The following is a 17,497-nucleotide window of genomic DNA, read 5'->3' as shown; positions in this document are numbered from 1 at the left end:
GTGAAAGTTCTTTCTATATAAAAAACACTGCTAAGGGAATCCCATGCTGGCCCCCATCAATATGGGTGCTTGGCTCAGATCTGTATTTGTGATTTACTACCACAGATCTTGAATAAATCACTTGGCCCCTGTACCAACTTACTCAACTAGAGGAGGTAGTTTCTGTGCTGGAAGCACCACACCACAGTGTTAGTGTTATGGGTTGGATTATCCTCCTCCATCCCTTACCCCTGGAAGAAAAGACACGTGGAAGTCCTAACCTCCAGTACCTGAGAATGTGACCCATATCTGGAAATTCGGTCATTGGAGTTGTAATCAGTTAAGATGAGGTCCTATTGGAGTAGAGCAGGAACCTAATCCAATTTGACTGGCAGCCTTTCCAGAAGACGGTCACACTAAAAGAACATCATGGGATGGTAGAGTCAGATACTGGAGTGACATAAGCCAAGGAAAGCCAAAGTTGCCAGCAACTGAGAGGGTGGCCCTGCTAACACCCAGACTTTGGGACTTCTAGCCTCCAGAACTGGGAGGCAGTACATTTTTGTTGTTTATTATTCAGCTAATATTTGTTGAGTAAGAAAGTGATACTTATGTGGAGTTCATATGGGAAAGCACACGTTAGGTGCTGGGTCCTGTGCCTGACCACACAAGGCATGTGGCTAATGGCTGTTCCTTTCACTTCTCCTATCATCACAAAGGTTCCTTTGGGTGTAGAGTACAGTTCAGGATTAAAAGCAAATCTGATTTTCTTCAGATTTGTGCCATAAATCTCCCCAATGCCTCCTCCTTTGAGAACCTCCCTCAGGGGAAGTGCCAAGCCTGGGTGAGATGAAGTCTCTGAGGGACAGATCCTCAGTCATTTTGCCCCCGTCCACTCTCCCCACCTTGGTTTTCTAGAGCAACAGAAGAGGTTTCTGGAACCTTGGACTTTATGATGGTTATATTTTCTCCCAAAAATGTTGCAAGAAGCTTTGTTTAAATTTAACAAGAGCAAGAAGCTGAGGCACGAGTACATTCAGAGGAAGCTGTTTCAAATCAGGGCATTTGCCAGGGAAAAGCTGTTGGAGGGAAATGCCTCTCCCCGTTATGCTTGCATTCACGCCACATGGCTTTCTGTTATTTTTTGAAATTTTTTTTATTGAAATATTATAGTTATTTAGAAAAACTCCACAAATGATAAATACACAGCACAGGCTTGGCTTTACATGCTTTTTATTTCCTGGTTGGTTTTTTCCCAGTTCATTGGTTACACTAATCCCTGACTCCTACTCCAAGACCTTATGAAAGACAGAATGAGGCCCTGGAAAGAACTGCAGCTGTGGGCTCCAGTGGCCTGGCTTTGAAGCCCTGCTCCACACCTCACTATTTTGTGGCTTTGAGTAAGTGGCTTAATTTTGAACCTAATTGCCCTCTTCTCACAGCTGATGGAAGATCAGGGAGGTAAACCCATGAATTTACAAACATACATTGTTACACTTATTGCTATGGTCTGTTCAGGTTATTTTAGTGGGAAAAGTGTGGGCTTGGGGTCCAACAGAACAATGTCCAGAGCTCAGCCTGGCACTCACCAGCTGGGTGACCTCATTGAAACCTCAAATCTGAATCTGTCATTTGGAGCCTAACATCCTTTCAGGGGATGTGAGAATTAATTGAAATAATTTATATAAAGGGTCTTCCATAGTGTTAGACACTAAAACAATCTCCATGATCTCCCTGCCCTCCAGCAAGTGGCTCTTTTCTCTTTGTGGCTCCCTGTCTCTTACTACTTTTATCTGTACCTAGTACCCCCACTTTTACTACTTTTATCTGTACCTAGTACCCCCACTTTCCCTCCAATATCTGAGTAGAAGGGAGCCTGATGATTCCATTACACTCATCCTTGATCTTGGGTCCTAGAATTTTGCAGCTGTATAAATTGAGTGTGGGGGGAAAAATATGTAGAGACACAGCCCCAGGAAGTAATAAATGACTTTAAACAGCTGTTTGGGAGACTTTCTTAATCAAATCTGAGTGCAAAAGTGCAGAGTCCAGGCCTCCCTGTTGAAGAAAGCTCTCTGGAACCAGAATGTTCAAAGCCATCAATTTTAGTCGCTCCTTGGCCACGTTTGCCAGCAGATCTTGACAGTCAGAGATAATCCAGCTTGCCTTGTGCCTTCCTTCTCCACATTCCACAGAAGGTGGCCCTCCACAGACAGACCCAGCCAAGCCTCCTGAGGCCTTTATGGGCCATCTTAAACCCCTCTGGAGGCAGCTGCTGGGAAAGGTGTCAGCACTTACCCTTGGAGCTCCACAGGCCCCTTGTTCACCTCCACTCTGATCATAATACCTCCCTCACCTCCACTCTGATCCCAATACCTCCCTCACCTCTGCCCCTCCGCTGGCTTCACTGCCTCTCTTATAATAAAGTAAAGCATTTCTGTCACTTTCACCCATGAGGCTGGGTGCCCCTCCAGGGGACTGTGTCTCTAGTGCCTAGTCAGGACTGCACACACAGGCTGCCTCGGTGTATGACCTTCAAGGGAGTTGGAAGACAGCTCTCACTCTTGAGCACCTGCTGTATGCTACCTATGCACTCACTGATTTACTTTTCAAGGAATCCCTGTAAGATAGACCCAGATCCCGAGATCCCAGGGTTCTAAAACATGAAACAATCTTTGTCAAGTCACAATCATCAGTTTTAAATCCAGATCTTATTTGCTGCCCCTCCCTGGATTGAAGTCCCACATAGCACCCTACAAGTTGGTTGTCCCTCCATAGATCACATCACCTTCCCTTGGTTCATCTATCTGTAACATGGGGGTGATGACCATACCCCACTCAGATGTGGTAAGGATCAAACGAGATGATAGATGTGAAACTCCTGTGCAAACTATAGAGTAAATGCTATTTACATGTACATTACTGATTTTGTTAGGATTTCAGTAAAACATAATAAGTAGTAGGTGCTCATCACATGTAAATTTCATTGATGTGCAGTGGACACACAGAGATGACTAAGATCAGTCCCCTTCCTTAGGGAATTGGCTCATATGAATACATACGCATAAAGGTTCTAGTCTGCAGGTTTTGCTCATCTATAATCTGGCCCCTGGCAACATCTCAGGGCTCATTTCCTAGCACTCTCCTTGTTATGCTTCTCCAGCCTTTAGCTTCCTTGATGTCTCTCAAATGAACTTGATCCTACTGCAGAGGCTTTGGCATTGCTGGACCTCTACCTGGAAAGCAGAGGCTTCCAGATGTTTGTATGGCTCACTCCTTCACCTCCTCTGTCACCTCCTGACCACCTTATTTATAATAGCACACCCATTCCATTACCCCAGCCTCCACACCCACTTGACTTTTCTTCATAGCATTTCCCCCACTAGATCTTCTATGCAGGTGATTTGTTTTTTTTTTGTTTATCAATTTTTCTTCTTCACTAAAATGTAAGTTTCTGAGGGCAAATGGTCTAACAATCATTCTTAGAATGCTGCCTGGCAAAGTAGGCATAAAATATACATTTGAGGATTATAATCAATGGCCACACCTCAATTTTTAAAATGGACGAAGGATCTGAACAGATATTTCTTCAAAGAAGATACAAAAGTGGTTAATAAGTGCATGAAAGACGCTCTACATCATTAGCCTTCAGGGAAATGCAAATCAAACCACAATGAGATACCGCTTTACACTCACTGGAAGAGCTGTAATCACTAACTTAGATGATAACAAATGTTGGTGAGGATGTGAAGAAATTGGAACCCTGATTCCGAGAGAAATACAAATGCATTCCCATACAAAAAAAAATGTACACAAATGTTTGTAGCAGACTTGATACTAGCCAAAAAGTGAAAACAACCCAAGTTTGATAAATGAATAAGCAAAATGTGGTATATCCATATACTGCAATGTTATTTGGCCATAAATTGAAACAAAGTTCTGATCCATGCTTTAGCAAGGGTGAACCTTGAAAACATTATGTAAAGTGAAAGAAGCCAGACATAAAAGAGCATATATCGTATGATCCCATATATATGAAATGTCTGAATAGGTAAATCCATGGAGACAGAAAGGAGATTAGTGATTGTCCAGGCCTGCAGGAGGTAGGGTTCTGGGGAGTGACTGCCAATGAGCATGGGGTTTTAGGGGAAGAGTGATGAAAATGTTCTAAAATTGATTGTAGCCATGGCTGCACTACTCTTTGAATATACTGAACACCATTAATTCGTACACTTTAAATGGGTGACTTGTATGTGAATTATATCCCAATAAATTGAATACTATAAAAAATAAATCAAGGAATGTCCTCATTGAATATGTCTATCAAACATGCAGACTAGTGGGTAGGCCATCCCATGTGAAGACCAGACAGTTGGAGGGGCTCTCTTCTGGACGCAGAGGAGGAGGAACACCAGTGACCTGGCTTCCCCAGGGAAGCAGGTAAAAGCAGAGCTCTGTTCATCATGAATGCATATATATATATATATATATATATATATATATATATATATATATATATATATATATATATATAATATATATTTTAATGTTTTCAAGTCCCAGAGAAACCTGTAAGGAGGAGAGCTAGAGATCAAATGACCTGAGCCTGAGAAATTTACTGCGTCCTGTTTTCCAGAGACCATTTTCCCAGCGTAAGTCACAGAGACAGATGGCCCCGGGTCTGCTTCTGAAAATAACCATTGTCGAGGAGAGTTGACTTAGTGGGAGCTGCCGAGCTGGGGGAGTAAGACCCACAAGATTTACTAGGCTGAACAAGGGAGTGAGTTTGGACCCTGTAGACTGCGGTTCTTCCCAGATCATCCCAGTAGAGGCCCCAAGCAGGAGCTGTCTTCCGGGCTTTCTATATTTTCTTCTTTTTATAATAACTTTTATTGTTTGTTTTTTCAAATCTCATCATCACATTTCTTCCTTTAAAAAAAAATAGAAAATTTAGAATATAAAGATTAAAATTTATTCACAATTCTACCACCCTAAGGTAACTGGTACTAACATTTTTGTACATACACGTTGTACGTGTATTCACTTAAATAAAGTTAGAAATACTTTTTAAAAATTTTTTTTAGTTGTTGATAGATCTTTATTTTATTTATTTATATGTGGTGCTGAGAATCGAACCCAGTGCCTCACACATGCCAGGCAAGTGCACTACTGCTGAGCCACAGCCCCAGCCCCAGAAATACTTTTCAAACAGTTTTGTGCCATGCTTTGTTTGTATCCTGTTCTCCATAACAGTGTTTTTTTTCATTTTAGCATTGTATTGTTGTGCCTTAGTTTATCTAATTGAAAGCATTTACTTTTTAAACTTAAAGATGCGTAACCTTTTAAACATTTTTTTTTTAATTTTTACTTTTTACTACCTCAAATCATATTGTGATGTGTATCCTCAAAAGAAAATCTTTTGAAAGGTCAAAATTTTTGCTAGTCATGGTGGCATACATCTGTAATCCCAGCAGCTCAGGAGGATGAGTCAGGAAGATTTCAAGTTCAAAGCCATCCTGGGCTACCTAGCAAGACCCTGTCTCAAAATAAAAAAATAAAAAGTCTGGGTTGTAGCTCAGTGGTAAAGTGCTCCTGAGTTAAATCCCCAATATTGCAAAAAAAAAAAAAGTCAAGTTTTATGTAAATTCCTAGAAGTAGAATTGTTTAAAAATCAGTTTATATTTAGTTATACAACTAGCATCAATGCGTAAAATCATGATTGTATTTAAGAACAAATCTCTTTTAGCACCTACTAGATGCCAGATATTTTCACACATATTTTATCCATCAGTTTTAAAAATAATGTTTTAGTCAGCTTTTCATCACTGTGACCAAAAGACCTGACAAGAACAACTTAGAGAAGGAAAAGCTTATTTTGGCTCACTGTTTCAGAGGTCCAGCCCATGTTGGCTGACTCCACAGCTCTGGGCCTGAGGTGAGGCAGAACCCATGGTGGAAGGATGTGGTAGAAGAAAGCTGCTCACTTCATGACAACCAGAGGGCAGAGAGAGCTCCAGTGCAAGGAGGCAGGCATGATGTGACCCCAGGAGCACACCCCAGTGACCTACTTCCTCCAGCTTCACCCTTCCTGCCTGCGGATTAATCCATTAAATGGATTAATCCACTGATAAAGTACAGCTCTCATAATCTCATCATTTTACCTCTGAACATTCCTGCATTGTCTCACACATGAGCTTTTAGGGGACACCTCATATCCAAATCATAAAAAATAACTTTTAAAAGTATAAAAATGATAGGGGCTTGGGTTGTAACTCGGTGGTAGAACACTTGCCTAGCATGCAAGAGGCCTTGAGTTCAATCCTCCCTATACAAAAAAAAAAATATATATATATATATATGATGTATATGATGTATAATTATACATGTAGATATATAGAACTACATATATCCATTGTAAAAAAATTTCAATGTATAAAAACATTAAAATTCAAATTTTCCCATAATCATTATGATAATAATTACAAAGGCCTTGTTTTTTATTTTTGGCAATCTTTTTTCCCCTGTACACTAATGCAAATTTATTCCTTCGATAAACATTTTATGAGCATCTACTATGCTGGAGGTATCTGACTCTCATAGCTGAAGTCATTTATGTCCTACATTTTTCCCCTTAATCCTCAGAACAAGACCTTAAGGTGTAGATCTCTGTTACTCCCATCTTGCAGAATGTTGGACCACAAAAGGACCTTAGGGAATACTAGTCCAACAGAGAGAGAGGAGGACCTACCCATGATCATGAGGAACTTTGTTGACCCTGCGTCCATTTGGATCCTCTGACCCCCATTTCCATGGCTACTGATAACCCATCTCTGATGTGGAACTGAATCTGTACTACCCTAAAACAGGGCGGATTTGTAATGAATCGTCCAAATCAAGATGTTTTTTACAGTAAAAGGGGGGACTGTTATTGTCAGTGCAGAATAATAGGGGTAAATTGGGGCTATCCTGACAAACCAGAATGGTGGGTCACTCTAGATTTTCAGATTTCCAGCTCTCTGAAATATTTTGCAGGAATAGATTCCAATCAATTTCAAGTAATTAGGGGAAATAGTTTTGTGACCCTTTGTTGATTTGAGACCCTGAGCCAGGCCTGAACAGAGATGAGCAGTACTTGATCCCTGTATGGCAGGATGTTCTGTTCAAAGAGTCGGTGTGAACCCAACTCAATGGAATACAAAGCAGAACCTGAAACCATAAAAATAGAGTTGCTGATCTCCATCAGCCCAAAATTTCTGAATCAGTAGGACATCTCAGTTTTCTTCATGTTCTTGCCTGTCCTCAGAACTGATATCATTTTACTTATCTAACCAAGCAATGTGATGGCCTGCGCTGGTGCGTGAGGAGAGAAGGAATACATTGGGTTTTAGGTGGAGGAGCTGAAATGGTTCTGGAAAGAAGGCTGAGAAGATGAAACACACCAGCTTTCACAGGACAGACGAATCTATTGGGTCATTTACCCAAGGACAGAAGGAACCTGTGTAGGTCTAAGGGTCTGCTTTGGTGTGGTTGCTGGGTTTCATTTATTGAGTAATGACTGAGAACTGGAGTAGACATTTCACATAAAGGTTTCTAAGTCACAGGGCTGCCAGTTAAAGCAGTTATTAGAAAGCGCCTGCAATAACCCAGGTAATTGCCTCTGTGGCAGCCCACAGCTAGTCCTCTGCTTTACTGATGGGGACTCACTTTCCATTGTGTGTGCACACCCAAATTCCCCTGCCAAAGCCTAGATGGGGTTTAACATAGATCAATACAGTTCCACTTAGCATTCACACACATTTCTCAGGACTGCTGAGCAAAGTGTTAAAAAAAAAGTGCATTTTGTTAATAGTCTTTCTTTGACTTGTCCATCAACTAACCTTTCACACTTTTAGTCTTGTGGCATATCCCAAACATATGCTCAGAATCCAGAATGCTAGTAAATAGCATTCTTTGAGAACTGGCCTGCTCTAGTTATAGGATAGGTTTAAAATGCAAGGAAAGCTACCATTTACTCACAGAGAGGTATAGGTCACTGAAATTATTCCTGCAGATTCTAGGACTTTCTTGTCCTATACACAGCTGTCTCCCTAACTCACTCCATTTATCTATCCATCTATCGATCAGTATTGGGGATTGAGCTCAGGGGCACTTTACCAGTAAGCTACAACCCCAAATCTTTCTATTTTTTGAGACAAGGTCTCACTAAGTTGCTTAGGGCCTTGTGAAGTTACTGAGGCTAGCCTCAAACTTGCAATTCTCCTTCTTCAGTCCCTCAAGTCTCTGGGATTACAGACATGCACCACTGTGCTTGGCTCCTCTGTTTTGTTGTTGTTATTGTTGTTTTGTTTTTTCCACATCATCACGTAATACATATTGATAAAAATGACATTGGCAGGCATGTAGATCTGTCATTGTTTCTTTCGCCAAACCACCACGTTCTGTCTGTGTCAGATCTACAACTGTAGAGCTGGCAGATGAAAACAATATTGGTTGAGCCTTTGCCATGTATAGGCCAACTGCAGGGCTCTTTTTGAGCATAATACCATCAGTCCCTCAGCAGCTCTTTGCAGTGAGCACTGTTGTTCCATTTTTGAAAGGAGAAAATTGAGACTCATAGAAATGACTTATCTAAGATCATACAACCTGCAGTGAAACTGGGCTTTGACCCCTGGTCTGCCCAGTAGGAAGATCCTCCACCATCTTTCTACTTCAGTTGTGTTTGTCTAAAGGACATGCCCCTTCCTCTCCCTAACCTAGTAGAAAATCCAAATCACGGTTGAAAAATGTTATTCTCACTATTCAATGGAAAGAGCATTACAGTTATGGGTTCTTCTCTAGGCTTTAGAACCATAAACAAGTTCCTTTACTTCTCTAAGCCTCCTTTTCTTGACCTTGAAAATGGGGATGGGTTTTCCTACCCATACTGGTATTGTGAGGAAAAGATCTTGCAAAGCATCCAGCCCAGTTTGGGGCCCCTTGGAGCCCCCACCCCCACCCCCACCCCCAACCATGCAGGTGTCCACCCTGGCTCACCTTGTTGTCTTCTTTCTCCATCCTTATCATCTATAAGGCAGAGCCAGGCTCACTGTGCCCTCCTCAAGAAGTCTGGATAATTCCTCCTACTCTTCCAGGGGTGTTGGAGCAGGGCCTATAATTGTCCCATCTCATCTGACCACAGACACATGGAAGCATCTACAATACTGGATTCCCCTCAGCTGGTAATCAGAACACATGGGAAGGCACACCTGAACCCCAGGAAACAGGCACCCTTATTTGCCTGCCTGAGCATGTATCTGGGCCCCATTCAAAAGGCGAACCTAGGTGATCTGAATTTTCAACAGCCTGACAGAACCAAACCAGTCAGGGAGGAAATCTGGGTGACTGAGCAGATGCCTGAGGCTTAAAGAATCAATCCTTCTAAAGCATGACCCTGGGCTTGTCACCTTGCTGCTTTAAAAATCTTCCAGGCTCCCCAGTCAAAGTCTGATTTTCTTCTCCTAATATTCAAGGCCTAAACCAACTGTTCATGTCTCACCATTCTTACATAGATAATCAAGGTATTCTTCTTAAATACATACTAGTGCTTTCAATGTGCAAGATACAAAGCACAAGTAAATATGGTAAAGACAAGCTGGCAGACACATGAAGGACACAGAAGTAAATACCACAAAGTGAGAAAAGTTGCGATAGGGAGAATCCAGAGGACTTGAGGGCGTACGGTGGAGGGGTGAAGCCCCTCATCAGGGAGGCATCAGGGAGGCCTTCCTGGGGGAGGCACCATAAGATCAAACTCTGAGGAGTGGGAATTAAAAAGACTTACAAGTTGGCAGTGAGGAAAGGAAATGCTTCAGGGGAAAAGACCAGCGTGTGCAAAAGCTCAGAGGCAAAACTACTGTAGTTGCACTCCCAGAAGTAGCATTCAGATAGATTCCATACAGAGAGTTTACAGCTCTGTGAACATGTGTGAGAGAACGAGAGCAGCGAGTCTCTGGAAACAAGAACAAGCCAGGTGTCTCACCAAGTCTCAGCAGAACTTGGTGAGAAGGTAATGGCAACACATGAGACCTGAGAGGTATTAGAAGGGCAGACTGCTGAAACCAGGGAAAGAAAGGACTTTAGTACTCTTCCCTCGGCCAGGGAATGCTCATAGCCCCATCCATCCCCCATTGAAATCTCCCATGGCTCCATAAAGCCTTTCTCAGTTCCCTCATTTGAAATGAGCTCCACAGCCCTCCTCCCCTTGCACCGGGCTTTGTGCTGTTCCAACATGTCCCACCTTGCTCAGAGCTCCGTATGCATTCTCCCTCCCACCAGCACCTTGGGGCTGTGTCTCTCTCTGTGTCCCCTCACCTTCAGTAAGTGTTTAGGAAATGTCTCTGCTATGAAGCAGTGTTCACCATACTTTTACAATCATCTTCTATTCTAATAAAAAAGAAAAACTTAGCACCCCTTCATTTTATCCATACATGTTTGCATAGCAACGTTTGATGTTCGTTGGGTGTTTACTGGCTGCCAAACACTGTTCTCAACATATTGCTTGTTGTAATCCCTTTAATCCTCAAAGCAACACACACACACAAAAATAGTAGGTGCTCTTTTTTCTAATATAAGTTATAAAGATGAGGAAACTGAGGCACAAAGGGAAAAATAATTTGCCTAAGGTCATAAGCAGGTATAGGGCCTGAGTTTCCAATGCAGGCAGTTGGCTCCAGAGCTTCTACTCCCAGGGCAGCCCTGCTGTGCTGGGAACATGCTGCATTGGTACCACAGTGCATTTTAGTGCATGCATCCAAGAGTTCATGCATTGGTGTGTGTCTATCATAAAACATAATACATAGAAATTTTTAAATCATGAGTTAAAAAATAAATATTTCCTAGTATTCTCTTTGAATTCTAGGAAATCATTCTGTGTACTCTGCCTTGAAAATCAGTAAATGTAGAAGATGCCAATAAATGAGAGGAAGGGAATTAAGGGGTTTTCAATGATTTCTGTATCTCACAGAAACGTCTCATACTTGTGAAGTTCCTAGCAACTGGTTGGGGGCTTCAGATATTAGTGATAAATATTCAGAGCAACCCTCAAACCTGGAGATTGGATGGAAGGAAGAAAAGGCAGGCATGAGGCCTGGGAGAATCCAGGGTCCCTGAGGTTTGTCATGGAATAACTTAATGCAGGAACTTTTTACTTGTTAAAGCTTCCTGGCTTTACTGGGGAAGAGGCTTTCACAGGCACCCCGAAACAACATATAGTGCTTCCTAGTTTGGTCTGAAAGCTAACAATGCTGCAGGATCTGGTCCTAGTTATCTCAAGCTCATCAGAAGCTCTGATTGGAGAGTATAAGATGTCTTTGATTAATAAAAGATGAGGAAGTGGGTATTTGTTTGCTTAATAAATACAGCGTGGTAGACAAAAATCTTTCCACCGTTCAGTTCTGTAGGGGAAGGGGAGTCGTGAAAGGGGTTCCTGGAGGAGTAGCTTTGTTCAATTTAATAAGCATTTGGTGAGCACTGACCTCAGGCTCCCACGTGCTCATGCACACCGTGTGTGCTCACATAAAGTATCTTTAGTCCTCACAGGAACTAAATAACAGGCAGGGCACAGTGGGGTGGACAACTTATAAATAAGGAACTAGAAGTAATTTTCCCAAGATCATATAACTAATAGGAAGCTAGACAGGCTGCAGTGGAACTCCAAAGCCCACTCCAAGAGTGCACCGTACCCCAAAAATGCACTGCATACTTTTATGTGGGGGACAGATACAGATAATTACACATATCGCAGGGCAAACACAAATTTAGAATGGAAGACAAGGTCAAAGAAAGGAATGCTCCAGTCTATAGGTTTGGCTGATAAGTAGTGTCAAGGTAAATTGAGAATACTGGTTTGAACAACTGAATTTTAGCCTGAATTTTTTTAGTAAAGAAACCAGAACCAGGAGGGAAAAGTTGTTCAGAGCTTGTACTGTGGTCATTGATTCCTACTCTTTCAATTGTCTTTACTGAACTTCTAAAATAAGGCAGATAAATGGCAAACAAAGCGACTCTATAAAGTGTGGCCATGCACAGTTAAGTTCAGGGATGGGCATTAAGGTCACAGAAATTTCAAAGTCCTGCAAGATTTGGTGACTGTGAACTGAGTGGGAGTCTCTTTTGTGGACCAAATATGAAAAGCTTTTTCTTAGTCCCCAATAATCAGCAGCTCTCCATGACCTCTCCCTCTTAGAGTCCTGCCAAATTTTAGGATGCCATGGCACATCTGGGCTGCATTATGCTTCCTAAGGGTCAGTCTCTGAAAAGCCACATGGAATATGATTATGTTGGGCACCTTCTATCAATCAAGGTGGGAGAAAATAAGCAGCCCTTGCTGCCAAGTGGATGCAATGTCTTGTACTGTATACTTTTATATGTCTGTGCTTGTGTTCCCTCTCTTGTAGACGATGTACTGCACACGTTGAAAGGTCAGCCACAGACAAGACGGCAAATTACCTGAACTCAAAAGTCTTGTCCCAGGCCATCACTTCCTCCTTCTGAAGAGTTAAGAGTTTGCTATAGAACTATAGGAAGCCAGGACCTTTGAATCATGACATAATAGAACCCTGGAGTCATATTGTCCTAATATTATAGAATATTGTCATATTCAACTTTCAGAACTTAAGAATCCTAGTGTGTTAAATTCCTGAAACAATTCTATTCAACAAATGTTTCTTTAGTGTGAGGTTTCAAGAATCATAAAATGTTAAGATTCTTAGAAAAGTAAAACATTCGTGTGTTGAAATTCTACAATGCCATAGGTGGAAAGGAGCCCTGAATCATTCTTTCCAACTCTCACTGCCTATTATGAGGCCCAGAGCTTGTTCTTATTAAAAACTCTCTAATAAGAACATCATTAAGGCTCGGTGACATCACAGACGGGCCTGTTTGTAGGGGCTGAGAGATCACTCAGTCCCGACTGCTCTTTTTACCCACGAGACATTGAGACTCAGAGAGGGCAGCAGTTTTGATGGATCACATAGCCCCGTCAGAATTAGACCTCAGGGTTCCGGGCGTCTCAAAAAAAAACAGGCAAACCAGGGAAGGTGCCCCTAGAGTGTTCCTGAGGTGCCTTTTGTGAGCTGCACAGACTTTTGCCTGGACCCTGCTCTTCAGAAGGAGTGTTCACCAACTCTCCCAGCGGGGGTACCAGCCCCGCCCAGGCCACGTGTGCAGTAGATCGCGCAGTATCGGGAGCCTCCTCCCCTGTTGATACATGTTTTATTTTGCTCCCTCCCCTTCCCCGTGTGCCTCCGAATCAATTTTCATTATTTTTTTTTTTTCTGTCTGTGTTTGTCTTTGTGGTTCGCAGGTGCTCCCTTGCATTGTTCATCCGCTTCTTCAACCCCTATTGAGCAGTTCCCCCTCCCCGCCCCCTTCCCCTCCGGCCAATGAGAGCCAGAGGCGGTTGCTAGGCAACGGTGTGGCCCAGCCAACCCCGGACTCAGATTCTGAGGAAGAGTTTGTCCCTAATTCATTCTTAGTTAAAAGTGGCTCCGCCAGTCTGGGGGTCGCAGCAAACGGTAAGTCCCTCTCTCTTCCTAACTTTTGTGGGTTTGTTTCTTTTATTTCCTTTCATTGAAGATGCCTGCTTGGGCCGCCTGCTGGGCGGAGGGGCCCAATGCACGGTGCACATGCACGGTGGGCTTGCAGGCAGTCGGGTGCCAGGAGGCTCCGCGGGCTACAGCAATCCAGCTCCTGCTCCTGCCTGGCGTCAGAGGCTCTGTAGGAGCGTGGGGGGAGAGTGTTGCTGTCCTCCTCCTTGGCGACAGACTCCAGCAGGCAGGTGCACGGACAGAGGTGCACAGACACCACGACAGAAGCATCAGGTAGAGCTCCAGGCAGGTGAAGATACAAAGATTGGCAGGGAGCGCAATGGGGAGTCCAGATACAAATAACACTGATTGGCTTCCCACTGTGTGCCAGGGACTGTGTCAGCACTGTCACCTGTTGCTTCATTGGATTCTTACAACCCTTCCTACCAGACCAGAATTAGTATCCCCATTAACAATGAGAAAACTGAGAGAAGGAGTCCTACCTGAAGCCCAGCACTAGCTTTGAAAGTTCCGAACTTTTACACAGTCTGGAGACAGGGCTCTGAAGCCCCAGGCGGTGGCAGGGCTGAATGCTGGCTGAGACAGAGCCACTGCATTTCAGCATGGATCTGCCGGTGACCAGCTCTTTTTCTCAGCTCTGCCCTGGCTTTCTTTAAAGAGAGGAGGTGAGTTGGGGTCAGTGGGAGAGTTCCAGGCTGACCGAGTTCACCTGGGCCAAGATGCTTGCCCTGTGTTCAAAATAGAGGCCAGTCCATTTCTTTGCAAAAATGTTCTATAGGGTATCCAAGCCTCTGTGGTAGATGAGGAAGCCTGGGATCACTCTAATGGCCCCCAAACTTCCTGATTCTAGCAGAAGAAATGAGACTGTTTTCCCACAATTAATACTGTAGGTTATGTTGACATGGCAAACATTTATTTATAAGTGCCCATGCAGTACTGAGTTTCAAACAGGATTCTGGAAATGGAGGCAGAGATATGGAGAAGTATAAGGCAGAGTCCATGGGGTCTGGAATCAGCTCTGCATTAGATGTAAGCTTTATTGCTTTAGGACTTTGGAAACATCCCTGTCTTTCCAAGCTTGTTTCCTTAAGCATAAAGTGGACAATATATTAGCCAGCTCCTGATGAGCACCCATCACAGTGCCTGGGACAGAGAAGAAGTTAAGCAAATATTGATGCCTTTCCCAGGCACCTGCAGTCTTCCTCTAGAGAACTTTCAGAGCCCACCTGTGAAAGCAACCCCATGCTGCCAGGCACTTAGGCAAGCTCCAAGAAGGCCTTCATCAGAGGCCCTCATTTCACAGCCCAAGGTGATAAGGGAGGATGGAGCCTACCCAGGATAAAGCCTCTGCTGCCTGAAGGAATTAGGAAATGCATCTTGGAGGAGGTGCTAGTTGGATCTGAAGGAACAGTCTGCCAGGCAGTGGTTACTATGGGCAAGAATAACTAAGAATCCTCTGAACAGAAAGAAAATGTGAAAAAAAAAAAAACTGGAACTGGGAGCCTGCTTAAACCTGGGAACCTGGGCCATAAACAGGCACAGACCTGGGAAAAGTATGGAAGGCTACATGGTTAAAGTCACCTGAGCTCCTCTGGGTACAAAGTCAATCCCCTAGCCAGGACCTCTCCCAGAATCCACTGCTGTCAAGCACCAGAGTGATCTTTGGCCTTCATGGTTATCCTCTGTCAGGACTTTAGGCCCTTCCTTCTCTATGACCCACACCCAAAGGATCCTCCAGGGCCCATTCCCTGTGCTCTCTGAGGGTGGCACTTTCTTTTCAGTGATTTGGTGCCCATGTTTCAAACGATGTATGGAAACAGGAACTCTAGGCTGGGAGTAAGGAGACCTGGGTTCCAGGCCCAGCTCTGTGGCTTATTGGCTACTTGTCCTTGTTCTATTCCAGGCCTCAGTTTCCCCATCTTGCCAATGATGGAGCAGTTTCTAAGGTACTCTGGTTTTATGATTGCCATGTGGTGCTGTCAGAGTTATCTCTGCCAATAGCTTTCTTTAGCTTATTAGGAATGGGAGAAACGTTATATATATTTATTAAATATAATATTATATATAATATATATATATATATACTTTTTTATACATAAGCATTGCAGGTACAAGAGAAGGCAAGAGATTAAAGTCCTTAATCTCTCCCTTTGTTAATTAACTGAAATAGAGCAATCACTTTATTGCAAATTCTGAAGCAAGCAGAGGTGCTTCTGCATTACTGGTGTGCAGGGAAGATGGGGATGGGGGACTTTGGCCTATAGATCTCTGCTCAGTTTTACACCTCAGGGCTCCTGCTCCCTGTGGGGTTCGAGACATTAGGAATTGCTTCCCTGGAGCCTTGCTCTGAGTATCACTCTAAAGATTGTTTTTAAATGTGTCCCATGCCTAAAGAGAGATTCTAGGTCCTTATTGGTCACCTGCTTTAGGGTTGGGGTCCTGGGAGAAGCCACTGCATCTGGCCTATAGCTATCCCCTGCATGCTTCCTCCTGTCCCAAGCCCAAGCCAGAAGGTCTTCTATATACTAAAGGACCTGCCAGTGCTGACATGAGTCTAGCACTAGTGAGGGACCATGAGTAGGTCCTGCTACATCAGAGTTCAGTAAAGTTGAAAGAGTTTGGTATGCTTTCTTTAAAAAGAAAGGGGGGGAAAAGAATAAAAGAAAAAGATAAAGTATCTTAATGAGTTTATGAGCAATAGCATTTTGCTAATTATAAAAGGAATGATGCTCGTTGGCATTCAGATAATCCAGAAGGGTAAAATGTGACGCACGTGTCATCCTTATTCCAGAGATAACAACATTTAACACCTTCGTAGATGGCCTTAGGGATACTTATTATTCAGTGTTCATTGAAGAAGTGAATGAATGAACCAGTGAGCAAGCAATGCAAACTACACACCACTACAGGTCAGCAGAGGTGGCCCTGGAGGCTGGAGACCCAAACCTGAAACTGGACTCCTGATGTGGGACCCCAGGCAAGGTCCTGAACCTCTCTGATCATCTGTTCCTCCATCCCTGAAATGGCAGGGAGAAAACCTTCCAAGTTTGTTAAGGAATCTAAAGACAAAACTGTTTTAAAACCTCCCTAACTACACACCCTATTGCCTGCCACCAATTTAAGGTTTTAAAGACCACCCTAAACAGATCAATTACTTTAGAGCCGCTTTCCCTCAGATTTAGTTGGGAATGCATTTTAATGACAAAGGATGCCCCTCTGGCTTCTGAAGGGTAAAAATTTGGCAGCTTCCTGTGGCGAAGCTGACCTCTTGAAACCGGCCTTCCCAGCAGCCAGGCTGCCTCTCTCCTGCTCCCCTGAAGGCCCGCTGCCTGCAGCTGTGTCAACTCTATCCCAAAGCTGGGACCCCAGGCCTGAGATGTCTAAGAACCACCCTGCGAAAATCCCCATGTAAAGTGCAGAGAGGACACATGGGGCATCCCAGCACAACTCACAGTCCCTGTGGAAAATAGGGCAAGTGGCTCTTTGTCATCAGGAGCCTAATCCTCCCCCAAGGGCACTCATCCAGAAACCACTGATGTATAGAAAGAAAGATTTCACTGAAATATCAACTGGTCGCTGTTGAGAAGCTAAGGAAGTGATTAGGATTAAGTAAGTATTTGTCCCTATCCCAAAGAAACTGTTCAGAATAAATATTAAATGCTTCATGAGTTGTTCTAATATCTCAATTCTAAAGAGAGGGGACTTTGAAAACTTGGGAGTTAATATTTAAGAGGGTCAGAGAAGGCTGTTTAGAGTTCCTCAAAGGCCTAGGGGTGGGGGAATTGGTGTCCTAAGGTCCCCTTCTGTGAATCAGATTGTTCTTTTTGTGCATAATTTTATTTAAGATTCAGTTTATCTCTATTTCAGTGTTTGGGAAACTGAGGCCCAGGGAGTGGCAGAGACTTGCCCTTTGCCCTGCTTCTTTTAAGGGA

The 17,497-nt window shown here is 43.4% G+C and overlaps 1 pseudogene; it reads left to right on the top strand.

Annotated features, from left to right (window-relative positions):
* The window catches only part of LOC143637778 (teneurin-4-like), a 373,204-nt pseudogene that overhangs the window by 90,260 nt on the left and 265,447 nt on the right, over window positions 1–17,497 (top strand).

The sequence above is a fragment of the Callospermophilus lateralis genome, unplaced genomic scaffold, assembly GCF_048772815.1.
Source record: "Callospermophilus lateralis isolate mCalLat2 unplaced genomic scaffold, mCalLat2.hap1 Scaffold_63, whole genome shotgun sequence".
Taxonomy (NCBI): domain Eukaryota; kingdom Metazoa; phylum Chordata; class Mammalia; order Rodentia; family Sciuridae; genus Callospermophilus; species Callospermophilus lateralis.
This window is presented reverse-complemented; position numbering and strand designations above follow the sequence as displayed.